General features: G+C 46.3%; 1 protein-coding gene across 4 annotated transcripts in view; it reads right to left on the reverse strand.

Annotated features, from left to right (window-relative positions):
- Nucleotides 1-16959, reverse strand: part of LOC130356034 (ultra-long-chain fatty acid omega-hydroxylase) — a 151819-nt gene that overhangs the window by 92208 nt on the left and 42652 nt on the right. For 2 of the 4 annotated variants that reach the window (XM_056557041.1, XM_056557040.1), the window contains exon 1: nucleotides 1105-1189. The exons of 1 other annotated variant lie outside the window; for it this stretch is intronic. The gene's annotated coding sequence lies outside the window, so the exon portion shown is untranslated. Of the gene's footprint in view, nucleotides 1-1104; nucleotides 1190-1344; nucleotides 1489-16959 lie in introns of those variants that run through there. One more of the 4 variants, XM_056557042.1, reaches the window with a different exon arrangement.

Below are 16959 nucleotides of genomic sequence, written 5' to 3' on the forward strand. Positions count from 1 at the left end.
ATGTATCGTGAGATTTTGAGTTAAAACCTCTTTCCATTAACAAGGGCATTGAAGATGAAACATGGCTGGGTCTTTCAGCATGACAGTGGCCGACATTTATCATGGTCTTTAAACTGTTTTTGTGTCTAGAAAAGGCACAAAAAAGGCACAAGCAGCTTTTATTTGCGCCTTTTTTGAGCCTTTTGGTTTACACATTTCTACTGATTTTGAGTTGCAATCCACTGATTTGGGCAATACACATGATATGGAAGGGTTTTATGAACTGCGCCTTTTTGTGAAAAGGCGCAAAAAACCTCTAAAACTACACCAGCTCAGACTTAGCTTAGCTTTTTGGTGTATGTGAAGAGAGAAATTTCAGAAAATGTGACCTGCACAAAATGTATCAAATGCTCTGTGACCATTTAATTAATTTGGTGCTCCTACACATTACAGAACACGGAAAAAAGTGTAGAAAAATGCTTCACTTACATCTACAATGATAAATGCCGGCCAATGATCCCAAACACACACCCTGTACTGGGGTCCCAATTCTTAAGTTTGCAGGGGGGCCCCAGAGGTCTGACCCTCCCTGATCAGATATTTATTGCCTATTCCTGTGTTTTTTAACCAGGGTGCCTCCAGCAGTTGCAAAACTACAACTCCAAAGGCTGTCTTTGCATGCTGGAAGATCTGTAACAACTGGAGGCACCCTGATTGGGAAACCCTGCCTTATACTGTGTATAAGGAATAACTTGTCAGGTGGAAAAAAACCTTTAGGCTGGGTTCACACTGCAGAATTTCTGGGCAGAATTTCTGCCGGTGATCGAGCAGACTGCATTGCATTTCTGGGTGGATCTTTTGGGAGATCTGCTCAGAAACGCATTGCCATCTATGGGGATGGCAATGTAGTCCACGCGGTCCTAGTGCCGCCGACTCGATCTCTGGCAGAAATTCTGCTCAGAAATTCCACAGTGTGAACATAGCCTTAATATACTTGTCCTGTATAAAGAAACAATATGGGAGGAAATATATGGGAAATAGTAATACAGTCTATTAACAGAATGCATTGCTTTTCTATCCTGACAGCAAATAATACAAGTATAACCAGAGAAAGGAGCACATTACCTGTCACTGGGCAGAATACCGAGTAAATGCAGAGAACAAACTTCAGCAGTAACAACACTTCCTGGAGTCAAAGGTTTGTCCTCTGGGCATGCTCATCTCTGTCCAATAGATGGCTGCTTTACTACGAACAAGTGTTTTACAGCTTTTAATTGTATTATGTCACCACCAAGTGGTGAAATGCTTGAACTTTATGCCTATGGGGGTACTCCGGTGGCCAGTGTTTTTTCAGTTTCTACTTACCCTTGCAGGGGAGTTTTCTTGTTATCACTGGTCTCCTGCTTGCTCTTTGTTTGTATCTCTTTTACTTTCTTTGCACAAGTGAGTCCATGAATTGTAGTATCTATTTCTGTTTTGCCTTTGCTTTAGAAACTACAGCTCCCAGCATGCCTTGCAGCCAGTCTCCCCTTTCAGTGCCCTGCCCAACTTGTTTTTCATCGCCGCCCAGCCCTGTTTTTTGGGAGTTTTTCTTTTCTTTTCCCTTTAGCACTCCCTTTCCCCGCCATGCTCATTAGTATAGTCCTCCCACCCTCACTGTCAGCTTCTCACCCCACAGTCCCCACATCAGGGAATGAATGAATTTCCTGCCACAGCGCGCTGTCCCCACAATGTGACATGCGGGCGTTGCTCTGCTTCCTGACCCCCCACCACCCCAAGCGAAGTCCCCAAAAGGGTTAACTGAGAATGAATGAATTGCCAGCCGCAGCGCTGTCCCCCGTCAGGGAACTAGTCATATGTGACCCACAGGCGCTGCTCTGATTCCTTATAACCCATTGCCCCCCCCCCCCCCCCAAGCGAAGTCCCTGCAAGGGTTAAAAGGGAATTAATGAATTGCTAGCCGCAGCGTGATGCCGGTGAGAAATTCTGTGTCTTGACAAGTTCTGTGTCCCGATCAGCTGAGGAAAGTGCTGAGTCAGCAGAGCTGCAACACAGACACTGTGATTGCACTGTGATTGGTTGATGGGAGGGTGTGTCTGATCACTGCACAGATCACACTGTTTCGCAGCCTTTAGACAAGCATGGACACAGATTTTTGCAAACCCTAATCCAGTGGTTCTTAACCTGGGTTTCGGTGAGTCGGTCTCGGGGGTTCGGCAGGAGAGGCCCGCCGGGTGTTTTTGCCTCGGCACAAAAGCATCTTTCGGAACACAGGGACGTCTCTGTTAAGAACCTCCGTGAACTAGCGCATGCAGGGACGTCACTCACGTCCCATGCGTGCGCCCATGGCAACGGAGCGCGGAGGAGCGGAGAAGAAGGACTCCCGCTGGCAGTTGGTAAGTGTTTACCAGCGGAGCGTCAGCTTCGGTGTTCCAACCAGTGATCCTCCGGTCCTGCTATGGTCGTACCAGAGGAGCGGTGGTCGGAACACTGTGGGGCCGTACACAGTGGGGCCGTACACAGGCATACAGCCTCCAGCCATACTGTATGGCTGGAGGCTGTAGGTCTGTGGGGGAATATACTGCACCTAATGTGGGGGGAACTATACTGCCAACATAATGTTCCCCCATATACTGCCAGCCTAATGTTCCCCCACATACTGCCAGCCTAATGTGGGGGAACATACTGCCAGCCTAATGTGGGGGAACATACTGCCAGCCTAACGTCCCCACGTTAGGCTGGCAGTATGTTCCCCCACATTAGGCTGACAGTATGTTCCCCCACATTAGGCTGGCAGTATGTGGGGGAACATACTGCAGGGGGGAACATACTGCCAGCCTAATGTGGCAGACTATATTGCACCTAATGTGGGGGAACATACTGCCAGCCTAATGTGGCAGACTATATTGCACCCAATGTGGGGGAACATACTACCTGCCTAATGTGGCAGACTATATTGTACCTAATATGGCCGGACCCGAGGAGCGGTGGTCAGAACACTGAAGTGGGGCAGTACACAGGCATACTGACTCCAGCCATACTGTATGGCTGGAGGCTGGATGTCTGTGGGGGAACATACTGCACCTAATGTGGGGGGAACTATACTGCCAACGTAATGTGGGGGAACATACTGCCTGCCTAATGTAGGGGGGAACACTGCCTGCCTAATGGGGGGGGACACTGCCTGCCGAATGTGGGGGGGATGACAACACTGCCTGCCTAATGTGGGGGGGAACACTGCCTGCCTAATGTGGGGTGGGGGGGGGAACACTGCCTGCCTAATGTGGGGGGGGGGACACTGCCTGCCTAATGTGGGGGGGGGGGGGGGGGACAATGCCTGCCTAATGTGAGTGAACACTGCCAATGTTGCAAAAATGACATGAGAGTGGCACTTGCCAAGGTAAAGCCGGGCATTTCTGAACTGGTCTTTAAAAGACAACAGCAGAAGTCACACTGATTTGCAGTAAATACTCGTTCTGTTTTTTGTTTTTTTGTGTAGAAATCACATTTTCATGGTTTTGTTCTTAATGGTTTTGTTCATTTTGTGCACCTGTGTATAAATATATACCTCCTATGTTTTGAATTTGAAAAAAAATCACATTTTATTTTTCCAATTAAGAAGGATTCGGTGAATGCGCATATGAAACTGGTGGGGTTCAGTACCTCCAACAAGGTTAAGAACCACTGCCCTAATCCCTTATGTATTCAGACTGGACATACATCTTTTCAAACCCTAATCTCTCATGTACCCAGCTTTTCCAAGACACACATCTTTTTAAACCCTAATCTCTCATGTACCCAGCACACATCTTTTCAAACTCTAATCTCTCTCATGTACTCAGCTTTCCAAGATTCCTGCACAACCTACACTTATGTACTCAGCTTTTCCGGATCTCTTTGCTCGCTCTGGCTGCTGTCTGGGGAACATTTCTTTTCAGCATCTTCTTGCACCAAAATGTACAGTGGAAAATCCTCATGATTTAGCATTTCTGCGATGTGTGTCCATACCCTTAGGGTAGTGGTCTCTAAATTGTTGACCTCCAGCTGTTGCAAAACTACAACTCCCAGCATGTCCAGACAGGAAACAGCTGTCTGGGCATGCTGGGAGTTGTCGTTTTGCAACATCTGGAGATCCACAGTTTTCAGATCAATGTGCATAACTCTCTAATATGTGGCCATCCACATCTTGCAAAACTACAACTCCCAGCATGCCCAGACAGCCCTGGAGGTCAGCAACAGCTGGAGGTCAACAATTTAGAGACCACTACCCTAAGGGTATGGACACACATCGCAGAAATGCTAAATCATGAGGATTTTCTAATGTATATTTTGGTGCAAGAAGATGCTGAAAAGAAATGTTCCCCAGACGGCAGACAGAGCGAGCATAGAGATCGGGAAAAGCTGAGTACATGAGAACGTAGGATTTGCAGGAATCTGGAAAAGCTGAGTACATGAGAGATTAGGGTTTAAAAAGATGTGTGTCTTGGAAAAGCTGGGTACATGAGAGTTTAGGGTTCGAAAAGATGTGTGCTGGGTACATGAGAGATTAGGGTTTGAAAAGATGTGTGTCCAGTCTGAATAGGGATTAGGGTTTGCAAAAATCTGTAGACATAGGCGTGCGCAGCCTATTGCATTAGGGTGTGCACCCTAAAGCACAAACTCACTTCGCGCGCGCGCGCGTGTGTGTGTGTGTGTGTATATATATATACACACATACATATACACACACACACACTCCTGCTTGCATAGTGTAGGAGGATTGGATCCAGGGCCAGTTTTAGGCTTAGCGTGGCCCTGGGCAAAATCAGAAGTGGGGTTCCAAAAGTGGTAATAGTGCACTAATCAGATTAGCACATTTTTGTTCACTTCAAATACCATAAAAAATATCTAAAAAGCAAAAAAAAATTAAAATAAATGGTACCGATAAAAACTACAAATCACAGTGCTAAAAATGACCCTCATACATCCCCATATACAGAAAAATAAAAGTGCTATAGGGATCAGAATAGTACAATTTTATATTTTTGTATTCACATTAGGTTGGCAGCATAGTTCCCCCACATTAGGTTGGCAGTATAAATCTCCCACATTAGGATGGAAATATATTTCCCCCACATTAGGTTGGCAGTATAGTTCCCCCACATTAGGTTGTTAGTACAGTTCCCCCACATTAGGATGGAAATATATTTCCCCCACATTAGGTTGGCAGTATAGTTCCCCCCACATTAGGTTAGCAGTACAGTTCCCCCCACATTAGGTTAGCAGTACAGTTCCCCCACATTAGGTGCAGTACAGTTCCCCCACATTAGGTGCAGTACAGTTCCCCCACATTAGGTGCAATATAGTTCCCCCACATTAGGTGCAATATAGTTCCCCCACATTAAGTGCAATATAGTTCCCCCACATTAGGTGCAATATAGTTCCCCCACATTAGGTACAATATAGTTCCCCCACATTAGGTGCAATTTAGTTCCCCCATATTAGGTGCAGTATAGTTCCCCCACATTAGGTGCAGTATAGTTCCCCCACATTAGGTGCAGTACAGTTCCCCCACATTAGGTACAGTATAGTTCCCCCACATTAGGTGCAGTATAGTTCCTCCACATTAGGTGCAGTATAGTTCCCCCACATTAGGTGCAGTACAGTTCCCCCACATTAGGTGCAGTATAGTTATAATTGTAGGGAGGAGGACAAGTCTAGAATTTACCATGAGGCTTACGGGACTAATTCTACCCCTGATCTTATATTTGCCAACGGGTTCAATGGGCGGAACCAAAGGGTTATCAAAATTAGGTTTTGCCTAGAGTGTCAAAAATCCATGCACCAGCCCTGACTAGACCTCCCACTTGTGTGTATGTTTGCTGGTGTTTATAGGGCGGCATTTGATGTGGATTTGAAAAAAAAAATAGTAAGTTGAATGGTAAAACTCATGTTTTTCTTTACTTGGCAAACAGAAGAACGATTTTACTATAAGATGGGGGCACAGAAGGGGGAATATTCCAAATAGAATTTTTTTTTGCACCAGATTGGTTGAAAAAGTGATGCGGCACCCAGCAAGCTTGGAGCAGCGAGCATGTTGTAGTTTTGGGTCTGCAGCTGACCCAAAACTAGGACTCCCAGGATGTTCCACCATAATCTAAATTGTACTCCTATATAGTGCAAGATGTGAGGAGTTGTAGTTTTGGTCATCATAGATTGTATCAGGGCATGCTGGGAATTGTAGTTGGTAACTGCACCTCCCAGCATTGCATTCCTTCAAGGAATGCAATGCTGGGATTTACAGTTACCAACTACAATTCCCAGCATGCCCTGATACAATATATGGTGACCAAAACTACAACTCCCATTATGTTGCACTATAGTATAGGTTATATGGTGCTACATGCTGGGGGGGAGCTGTAGTTTCTGTTCAGCTGCAGAGATATAGGCTGGAATCTGGATCAAGGAAATTTTCTTGATCCAGATTCCAGCCTATGTCTCTGCAGCTGAACCGAAACTATAGCTCCCCCCAGCATGTAGCACCATATAACCTATATTATAGTATAGTGCAACATAATGGGAGTTGTAGTTTTGGGTCAGCTGCAAAACATAAGCTGCATCAGGGCATGCTGGGCATTACAAATAGTAACTGCAACTCCCAGCATGCCCTGATACAATATTGGTCTGCTCTGCAGCTGTCCCAAAATTTATGCATTGCTTCCCCAGGACTCAGGAGTGTAGTGCAACATAATGGGAGTTGTAGTTTTGGGTCAGCTGCAAAACCATAGACTGTATCAGGCTGATACAGTCTATGGTTTTGCCGCTGACCCAAAACAAATTTTGGGACATCTGCAGAGCAGACCGAGATTGTATCAGGGCATGCTAGGAGTTGCAGTTAATACTAACCGTAATGCCCAGCATACCCTGATACTATCAGGTGTGGTCAGGGCGTTACAGTAGTAACTGCAACTTTCAGCATGCAACTCCCAGCATGCAACTCCCAGCATGCCCTGACCACACCACACCACACATGCCCAGGCTCACAGCTCAGGACTACATCCCCATCATGTATGGCAGCAGGCCAGCAGCCACTTACCGGCACTTGCTGCTGCTGCAGGCCTCTCTCTTCTTAGCCGCCCTCTCCAGCAGCCCAGATTCCAGAGCTGGGGGCCCGGGCTTCTTCTGTCCTTGCCCTGGCAGCGGGCCTCTCCTGTGCGGGCTCTCCAGACACAGTGCGCGCGTGCGTCATGACGTCATGTGCAGCCGTGCGCACTGACGCCTGACCCGTCAGCCCCCGCGCCCTTAAAGCGGCCCCGGGCGGCATGTAAGATCAGTCAGTGTAGGGATAGTGTGTAGTAGCGGTTGCGGCGCCGAGCGGGGGGGTGGTGGGGGGAGTGGTGTGTGGGTGGGGGGTCGGGCTGGTGATGTCGGCGATGTCCGGTGGGGCTGGCGTTTAGTAGTGAGAAAAGAAAAAGAGTCCTGCAGCAGCGGGCCGCGTCCGCGGTGATTAGGGTGTGCCTGTGCACACCCGGCACACCCCGTGCGCACGCCTATGTCTGTAGATGTGTGTCCTGGAAAAGCTGGGTACATGAGAGATTAGGGTTTGAAAAGATGTGTGTCCTGGAAAAGCTGGGTACATGAGAGATTAGGGTTTGAAAAGATGTGTGTCTTGGAAAAGCTGGGTACATGAGAGTTTAGGGTTTGAAAAGATGTGTGTCCAGTCTGAATACATAAGGGATTAGGGTTTGCAAAAATCTGTGTCCATGCTTGTCTAGAGGCTGCGAAACAGTGTGATCTGTGCAGTGATCAGACACACCCTCCCATCAACCAATCACAGTGCAATCACAGTGTCTGTGCTGCAGCTCTGCTGACTCAGCACTTTCCTCAGCTGATCGGGACACAGAACTTGTCAAGACACGGTGACTGGGGTGTTGCAGTGGTAGTGTAGGGTCTGGTGGTATTAACCCTTGAATGTCATGACGCCAGGGTGAGGTTTCCTCAATAGTAAAATTCCTACCGCCAAACATCCCACAAATGGCAGGGAAAAATAACAGAATGTCCACAGCTGATTTTAGGAATAAACTGAAGAAACTTTACTTGCGGAATTTATGAAACAGTCTTTAACATACCAGTCTTTTCAAGAGTGAACCGGGATACAGGTTCCTCACAGGTTTGCTGGGAATTGGAAGTATTGAGCTTTTATGCCACTGTGCTACTAATTATAATCTTTGAGCTGGTAGTAGTCATACAGGATTTGATAGATGGAGCTTTGAGTAATTCACGTTTAGTGGCTGCAGGTTCTTAGGCTTTGGGCCTAGATGCATTGAATTGATGCTGATGAGATTTGTGCTGCTTGATAGTCCGTCAGGAAGAAAGGTGAGAGTGAATTGATTGACAACAGCTAAAGCTCATTGATCAGCAAACCTGTAAGTTATGGACCCAGTGAACTCTGGGTATATCACATGACCTCTGAGGTCCTTGAACATTTTATACATTACAACTGTGTGTCACGTGACCACTAAGGTCCTGTACATATATACACACACACACATTAAATAACACATTTATATGAGGCGACCAAGGTGAAGCCCTGCAGGAGAGCCCTATATGAATGGAGGGACTCTAGCTGAGGGGACTTTAGACAAGGGACAGGACAAGGTCCTATACCGGGACACCACAGCAGTGTTGTCCCCGAGTCAGGGAACTAGTCATGTCTGACCCGCCGCGCTTTTCTGCTTCCTGATAACCCCCCCCCCCCCCCAGGCAATGATGTCCCTGCAAGGGTTAAATGTGAGCCGCAGCAGCCCTGTACATTCTCCCCACGATGAGGAATGAATGAATTAAAGGGGTTATCCTGAAAAAAAACTTTTTTTTATATATATCAACTGGCTCCAGAAAGTTAAACAGATTTGTAAATGACTTCTATTAAAAAATCTTAACCCTTTCAGTACTTATGAGCTTCTGAAGTTAAGGTTGTTCTTTTTTGTCTAAGTCCTCTCTGATGACACGTGTCTTGGGAACCACCCAGTTTAGAAGCAAATCCCCATAGCAAACCTCTTCTAAACTGGGCGGTTCCCGAGACACGTGTCATCAGAGAGCACTTAGACAGGAAAGAACAACCTTAACTTCAGAAGCTCATAAGTACTGAAAGGATTAAGATTTTTTAATAGAAGTAATTTAGAAATCTGTTTAACTTTCTGGAACAAGTTGATATATAAAAAAAAAAAAAAAATTTCCTGGATAACTCCTTTAAGAGCGCGGGTTTCTGATCAGCGTCACAGTTATGATGTTTTTTGTGTTTAGAAAAGGCACAAAATAGGCGCAAGCAGCTTTTATTTGCGCATTTTTTGCGCCTTTTTGGTTTACACATTTCTGCTGATTTTGAGCTGCAATCCACTGATTTTGGCAATAGACATGATATAGAAGGGTTTTATGAACTGCACCTTTTTGTGAAAAGGAGCAAAAAGGTGCAAGGCCACAAAAAATTCTCTTAAACTACACCAGCCCAGACTTGGCTTAGCTTTTTGGTGTATGTGAAGAGAGAAATTTGTGAAAATGGGACCTGCACAAAATTTATCAAATGCTCTGTGACCATTTAATACATGAGGTGCTCCTACACATTACCAGCACACCCAAAAAAAAAGTGTGTAGAAAAATGCATCACTTACACCTACAATGGTAAATCCAGCAAATATGTCTTCTTTATGTTGCATCATAAAGTTGACATGTTTTTACTTTTTGAAGACATTAGAGGGCTTCAAAGTTCCGCAATTTTCTAAATTTTCACGAAAAATTCAAAATCTGAATTTTTCAGTGACCAGTTAAGATTGAAGTGGATTTGAGGGGCTTTTCTGTGACAAATACCCCATTATAGAAACTGCACCCCTCAAAGCATTCAAAATGACATTCAGAAAGTTTGTTAACCCTTTAGGTGTTTCACAGGAATAGCAGCAAAGTGAAGGTGAAAATTCAAACTCAATTTTTTACACTCGTTCTTGTAGAGCCATTTTTTTTTATTTTTACAAGGGGTAAAAGGAGAGAAATCACCCCAAAATTTGTAACCCGATTTCTCCAGAGTAAGGAAATACCTCATACGTAGATTTAAAGTGCTCTGTGGGTGAACTAGAGGGCTCAGAAGGGAAGGAGCGACAATGGGATTTTGGAGAGTGAATTTAGCTGAAATGTTTTTTGGGGGGGCATGTCGCATTTAGGAATCCCCTATGGGGCCATAACAGAAAAAAAAAGGAACAAGGGGTACAGTGAGCCTTAACACCCCACAGTTGTTTAACGACTTTTCATTAAAGTCACATGTGTAAATGAGAAAAAAAAAATTCCACTAAAGTGCTGTTTTTCCCCCCAAATGTAACATTTTTACAAGGGGTAATAGGAGAAAATGCTCCCAAAACTTTTAACCCTATTTCTTCTGAGTATGGAAATACCTCATGTGTGGACGTCAAGTGCTCCGCGGGCGTACTACAATGCTCAGAAGAGAAGAAGTCACATTTGGCTTTTGGAAAGCAAATTTTGCTGAAATGGTTTTTGGGGGGGCATGTCGCATTTAGGAAGCCCCTATGGTGCCAGAACAGCAAAAGAGAACCCCACATGGCATACTATTTTGGAAACTACACACCTCAAGGAACGTATCAAGGGGTACAGTGAGCCTTAACACCCCACAGGTGTTTGATGACTTTTCATTAAAGTCAGATGTGTAAATGAATTATTTTATTTATTTTATTATTATTTATTATTTTTTCCCCAAATTTTTTATTTTTACAAGGGGTAATAGGATTGCAAAATGTGCAATCCTGATCTCTTCTGAGTATGAAACTACCCCACGTGTGGACATCAAGTGCTCTGCTGGTGCACTACAATGCTCAGAGGAGCACCATTGAGCTTTTGGACAGAGAATTTGTTTGGAATGGAAGTTGGGGGCCAGGTGAGTTTCTAAAAACCCCCATGTGACCCTATTTTGGAAACTACACCCCTCACAGAATTTAATAAGGGGTGCAGTGAGCATCTACACCCTACTGGCGTTTGACAGATCTTTGGAACAGAAGGCTGTGCAAATGAAAAATAAAATTTTTCATTTTCACGGTCCACTGTTCCAAAAATCTGTCAGACACCTGTGGGGCATAAATGATCACTGCACCCTTTATTATGTTCATGTTAGAGGCGCAGTTTCCAAAATGCGGTCACATGTGGGGGGTCCACTGTTCTGCCCTCATGGGGCTTTGTAAACACACTTGGCCTTCAATTCCGGACACATTTTCTCTCCAAAAGCCCAATGGAGCTCCTTCTGAGCATTGTAGTTCGCCAGCAGAGCACTTTACATCCACATATGGGGTATTTATATACTCAGAAGAAATGGTGAAAAAAATTTAGGGTAACACCAGCATTTTATTTAAAGAATTTTTTTTTCTCATTTTCCCCATCAAACTTTAACAAAAATTGTCAAACACCTGTGGGGTGTTAAGGCTCACTATACCCAATGTTACGTTCTGTGAGGGGTGTAGTGTCCAAATTGGGGTAACACGTGGGTATTTTTTATTTTTTTTGAGTTTATGACAGAACCTCTGTAAAATCAACCACCCCTGTGGAAATCACCAATTTAGGCCTCAAATTTACATAGTGCACTCTGACTTCTGAGCCTTGTTGTGCATCCGCAGAGCATTTTATGCCCACATATGGGGTATTTCTGTATTCAGGAGAAATTGTGTTACAAATTTTTGGGGTCTTTTTTTCTCCTTTTACCTCTTGTGAAAATGCAAAGTAAGGGGCATGTTAGTGTAAAAAAAATTTTTTTTCTTTTTTTTACAATAACATGCAAGTTTAGAGCCCAACTTTACCTTTTCATAAGGGGTAAAAGGAGAAAAAGGCCCCCAAGATTTGTAACGCAATTTCTCTTGAGTACGGAAATACCCCAAATGTGTCACTAAATTGTTGCCTTGAAATACGACAGGGCTCCGAAGTGAGAGAGCACCATGCGCATTTGAGGCCTACATTAGGGATTTGCATAGGGGTGGACCCGGATGCAAGAATTAGACTTGCCTCCGATTCCAAAATGACCCTACAGCAGTGTTTCCCAAACAGGGTGCCTCCAGCTGGAGGCTCTGTTTTGGAAACAGTGCCGTACCAGACGTTTTTCATTTTTATGGATGGGTAACTGTTTAGGGGGTATATGTAGTGTTTTACTTTATTATTTTGTGTAGGAATAGTGTAGTGTTTTTAGGGTACATTCACACTGGCGGAGGTTTACAGCGAATTTCCCGCTGGGAGCTTGAGCTGCAGTGTAAAATTTGCTGTATCTCAGCGAGAAATTCACTGTAAACCCGCCTGTGTGAATGTACCCTTTACCTTGTACCCTGTGCAAACCTCCAGCTGTTGCAAAACTACAACTCCCAGCATACCCTTTGGCTGTCGTGCATTCTGCGGGTTGTATTTATGCAACAGCTGGGGGCACACTGGTTGCAAAACACTGAGAGTCTGTTACATAACTCAGGGTTTCGCAACCAGTGTGCCTCCAGCTGTTGCAAAACCACAACTCCCAGCATGTACGGTCTGTGGTGACTGGGGTGTTGCAGTAGGTAGCAGGGTCTGGTGGTATAAACCCTGGGGGCAAGATGTTGTTAAACCCTTATTGTTCGTGATGCCAGGATGTGGTTATTCCGGTATGGTAACCGCCGTCAACCATCCCAAAAACTGCTTGTAATAAAGGAATGGCCACAGCAAGGATTCTGAATAAACTGGAACTTTTACTTGCAATGCTTAGGGAACAGTCTTTACAATTATTCCTTAGCTGAGTAGTAGTCACTGGATTTGTAGAGAGAATTGTAACTCACGTTTTAGGAGGGGCTGCTTTTCTTTAGGCTTTGGCCTAGATGCAATTGTACAGGAATTGATGCTGCTTTAGTGTACAGGATTAGAAGCAGGAACTAAGCGAGCTAACTGACAGACTACAGCCCCTTATATACTAGGGGGCTGGACTAAAGCCCATTGGTTTCTAATGCCTGGGGTTCCTGTGTCCATAGAACTCTGGGTATATCACATGACAGTAGGTCACATGACCAAGGAAGGTCCTATGCATTTTATACAAACTGTGCAACTATACAGTGCATTCAGATAAGACAGTAAAGGGCAGCGCCAGATTAAGGCTGCCTGGAAGACGGAGCACTTCATTATGATGCTCCCCCCCCCCCCCCGGCAGTTCCCCCACATTAGGTGTGCAGTATAGTTCCCCCACATTAGGTGTGCAGTATAGTTCCCACATATTAGGTGTGCAGTGTAGTTCCCCTTATTTAGTTGGCAGTATAGTTTCTGTTTACTGCCCCAGTGTTCCGACCACCACTCCTCTGGTCCGGGATCACGATCTACTGCTATGGCCTATGGGCTAATGATGATCCAACTCTGGTGAAGGGTGAGCAAGGGGTGAGCCCTGCAGGAGAGCCCTATGGACCTAAGGGACTCTTCCTGAGGGGACTTAGGGAGAGTACAGGATTAGGTCCTGTACCAAGACACCACAGGTCTATCAGTGTGTGGTGTCCCAGTACAGGTACATTGTGTCAAGGTATTGTAGGCCCTGTCAGATTGAGGCCTCCAGTATCCTGGGGGCTCCCCTGCAGGGACTCAACCATTTCTAATGTGTATTTGCACTGTTATAACTTAGCAATCAGTTATTAGGTGTCTGTAGCTTTAAGTATGTTACCTAGCAACCTCATGCTTAGTCAGGGTATGTGAGAGTGGAGGACTGAGGGCTAGACTAAACTTTTGTGTAAGGTGTTATATTATGTTATTATTTGTATGTAACTTTATTGTAAATCCTAAAGGGGATACAGACAACTCTATGGTCCACAGCTGCTTGGCCAATGGGCTTTAGTTTAGCCTTCCCTTATAAGGGGTGGCATTTCCTGTGAGAGGAGTTGTGTGGAGTTCAGGGTTCAGAGTGAAGAATCAGCAGTCCACTCAGTACAGAGTGGAGGTCCGAGCAAGTTCAGAGGAGGTGAAGCTCCGGAGTAGCAGAGAGAATCCGCAGAGGAGTGAGAGCAAAGATGAGAGAGAGATAAGAAAAGCATGAAGTAACCTCAACTAATAGCAAGCCTTTACTTCAGCCTTGATCAGAGAATTCCTAAAGGACAATTCATTATCTTCTGGCGAAAAGCCACAAATCTACTGACACTTCAGTAAGTGACTTTAATCTCAAGCCTAATATAGCACAGAGCTAGAACTCCTAGTCCGGCCGTAAGAGCCAAGCATATATGCAATATCAAGTCCAGGCACTGCAAGCTGTGTGGTCCTCTAGAGACTGTCTGTTAAACCTTTGGGAGACTTTGGTTGAGCGCTGTGGAGATTGTACCACCTATCTTCAAGTTAGTAAAGCCTCCGTTAAACTGCAACCTAGTGTGGAGTCCATTCTTTCCTTGCTAGCCTGTGGGGAGACGGAGTTCCCCGGACCTGTAGTACCTCGGGAGATACCAAGACTACAGTGGCGTCACGTGACATTAAGGGTTAATACCATCCGACCCTGGGTTAATACCCCCCCAAGAACCAAGTGAATACCCCCAGCGGTAGTGGAGGTCACGGATCTCACCCGTGGTCACCACAAGTGCATGCTGGGAGTTGTAGTTTGCAACAGCTGGAGGGACACTGGTTGCGAAACACTGATTTAGGTAACAAACTAAGTGTTTTAAAACAGTGTGCTTTCAGCTGTGGCAAAAAGCTACTCTCAACATGCAGTTACAGTCGAAGGCCATGCTGGGACTTGTAGTTATGCAACAGCTTGAGGCATACTACTAAAACTCCCAGCATGCCCTTTGGTTGCCCATGCATGCTGGGGGATGTAGTTATGCAACAACTGTAAGCACACTGGGAGTTTGTTGCTTAACTCATTGTTTCACAACCAGTGTGCCTCCAGCTGTTGCAATACTACAACTTCCAGCATGTACGGTGTATCAGTGCATGCTGGGAGTTGTAGTTTGCAATAGCTGGAGGCACACTGGTTGTGAAACACTGAGTTAGGTAACAAACTCAGTGTTTTGCAACCAGTGTGCTTTCAGCTGTTGCAAAACTACAACTCTCAGCATGCACTTATAGCTGAAGGGCATGCTGGGACTTGTAGTTATGCAACAGCTGGAGGCACACTACTGTAACACCCAGCATGCCCTTTGGCTGTCTGTGCATGCTGGGGGTTGTAGTTATGCAACAGCTGGAGGCACAAAATGTGCCTCCAGCTGTTGCATAACTACAACCCCCAGCATGCACGGACTACCAAAGGGCATGCTGGGAATTGTAGTTATGACTTCTGCTGTTGCATAACAGCAACTCCCAGCATGCCCTTGTGTGCATGCTGGGAGTTGTTACTTAGCAACAGCATGAGGCCAGCCCTTCCTCCTGCTGCTGCTCAGTGAAGATCCACCTGCGCGGGCCACAATCCCGCCACCGATGCCGGGGATACAACAGCTGATAAGTACTGGAAGGACTAAGAATTTTTAATAGAAGTAATTTACAAAACTGTTTAACTTTCTGGTACCAGTTAATTTAAAAGAAAATATTTTCCAGTGGAGTACCCCTTTAAAGACTCAGGGCATACCTGTTCTAGTAAATGTTTAAACAGGCAAAAGGAAGAAAATAATAATCATGGTCACCTTCAGGGCAGTACTTGCTGCCCCCTCCCCACGGACCCTTTACCACCTCCTCAGTGGTCTTGGACTGCTTCCCCCTCAGTCAGTACAGCACAGGGGCTGTGAGGAAATGTCCTCCTGATCTCCTAGACCCCCTGTAGCTTTTCTGCATGGAGGGTAAGTTTCTTTGTGTGTGCATATATACTGTATTTGTATGTACAATATATATAGTGTGTGTGTGTGTGTATTCTATTTGTCAAACCTAGTGCAATGGTGCAATTACCCAGAGCAACTGTTACGCCGAGCGCTCCGGGTCCCCGCTCCTCCCCGGAGCGCTCGCTTCACTCTCCCCGCTGCAGCGCTCCGGTCACATCCTCTGACCCGGGGCGCTGCGATTCCGCTGCCAGCCGGGATGCGATTCGCGATGCGGGTAGCGCCCGCTCGCGATGCGCACCCCGGCTCCCGTACCTGACTCGCTCTCCGTCTGTTCTGTCCCGGCGCGCGCGGCCCCGCTCCCTAGGGCGCGCGCGCGCCGGGTCTCTGCGATTTAAAGGGCCACTGCGCCGCTGATTGGCGCAGTGGTTCCAATTAGTGTGTTCACCTGTGCACTTCCCTATATCACCTCACTTCCCCTGCACTCCCTTGCCGGATCTTGTTGCCTTTGTGCCAGTGAAAGCGTTCCTTGTGTGTTCCTAGCCTGTGTTCCAGACCTTCTGCCGTTGCCCCTGACTACGATCCTTGCTGCCTGCCCCGACCTTCTGCTACGTCCGACCTTGCTTCTGCCTACTCCCTTGTACCGCGCCTATCTTCAGCAGCCAGAGAGGTGAGCCGTTGCTAGTGGATACGACCTGGTCACTACCGCCGCAGCAAGACCATCCCGCTTTGCGGCGGGCTCTGGTGAAAACCAGTAGTGGCTTAGAACCGGTCCACTAGCACGGTCCACGCCAATCCCTCTCTGGCACAGAGGATCCACTACCTGCCAGCCGGCATCGTGACAGTAGATCCGGCCATGGATCCCGCTGAAGTTCCTCTGCCAGTTGTCGCTGACCTCACCACGGTGGTCGCCCAGCAGTCACAACAGATAGCGCAACAAGGCCAACAGCTGTCTCAACTGACCGTTATGCTACAACAGTTACTACCACAGCTTCAGCAGTCATCTCCTCCGCCAGCTCCTGCACCTCCTCCGCAGCGAGTGGCCGCTCCTGGGCTACGCCTATCCTTGCCGGATAAATTTGATGGGGACTCTAAGTTCTGCCGTGGCTTTCTTTCCCAATGTTCCCTGCATCTGGAGATGATGTCGGACCTGTTTCCCACTGAAAGGTCTAAGGTGGCTTTCGTAGTCAGCCTTCTGTCCGGAAAAGCCCTGTCATGGGCCACACCGCTCTGG

Source organism: Hyla sarda, chromosome 2 (genome assembly GCF_029499605.1).
Source record: "Hyla sarda isolate aHylSar1 chromosome 2, aHylSar1.hap1, whole genome shotgun sequence".
In the NCBI taxonomy this organism is placed as follows: domain Eukaryota; kingdom Metazoa; phylum Chordata; class Amphibia; order Anura; family Hylidae; genus Hyla; species Hyla sarda.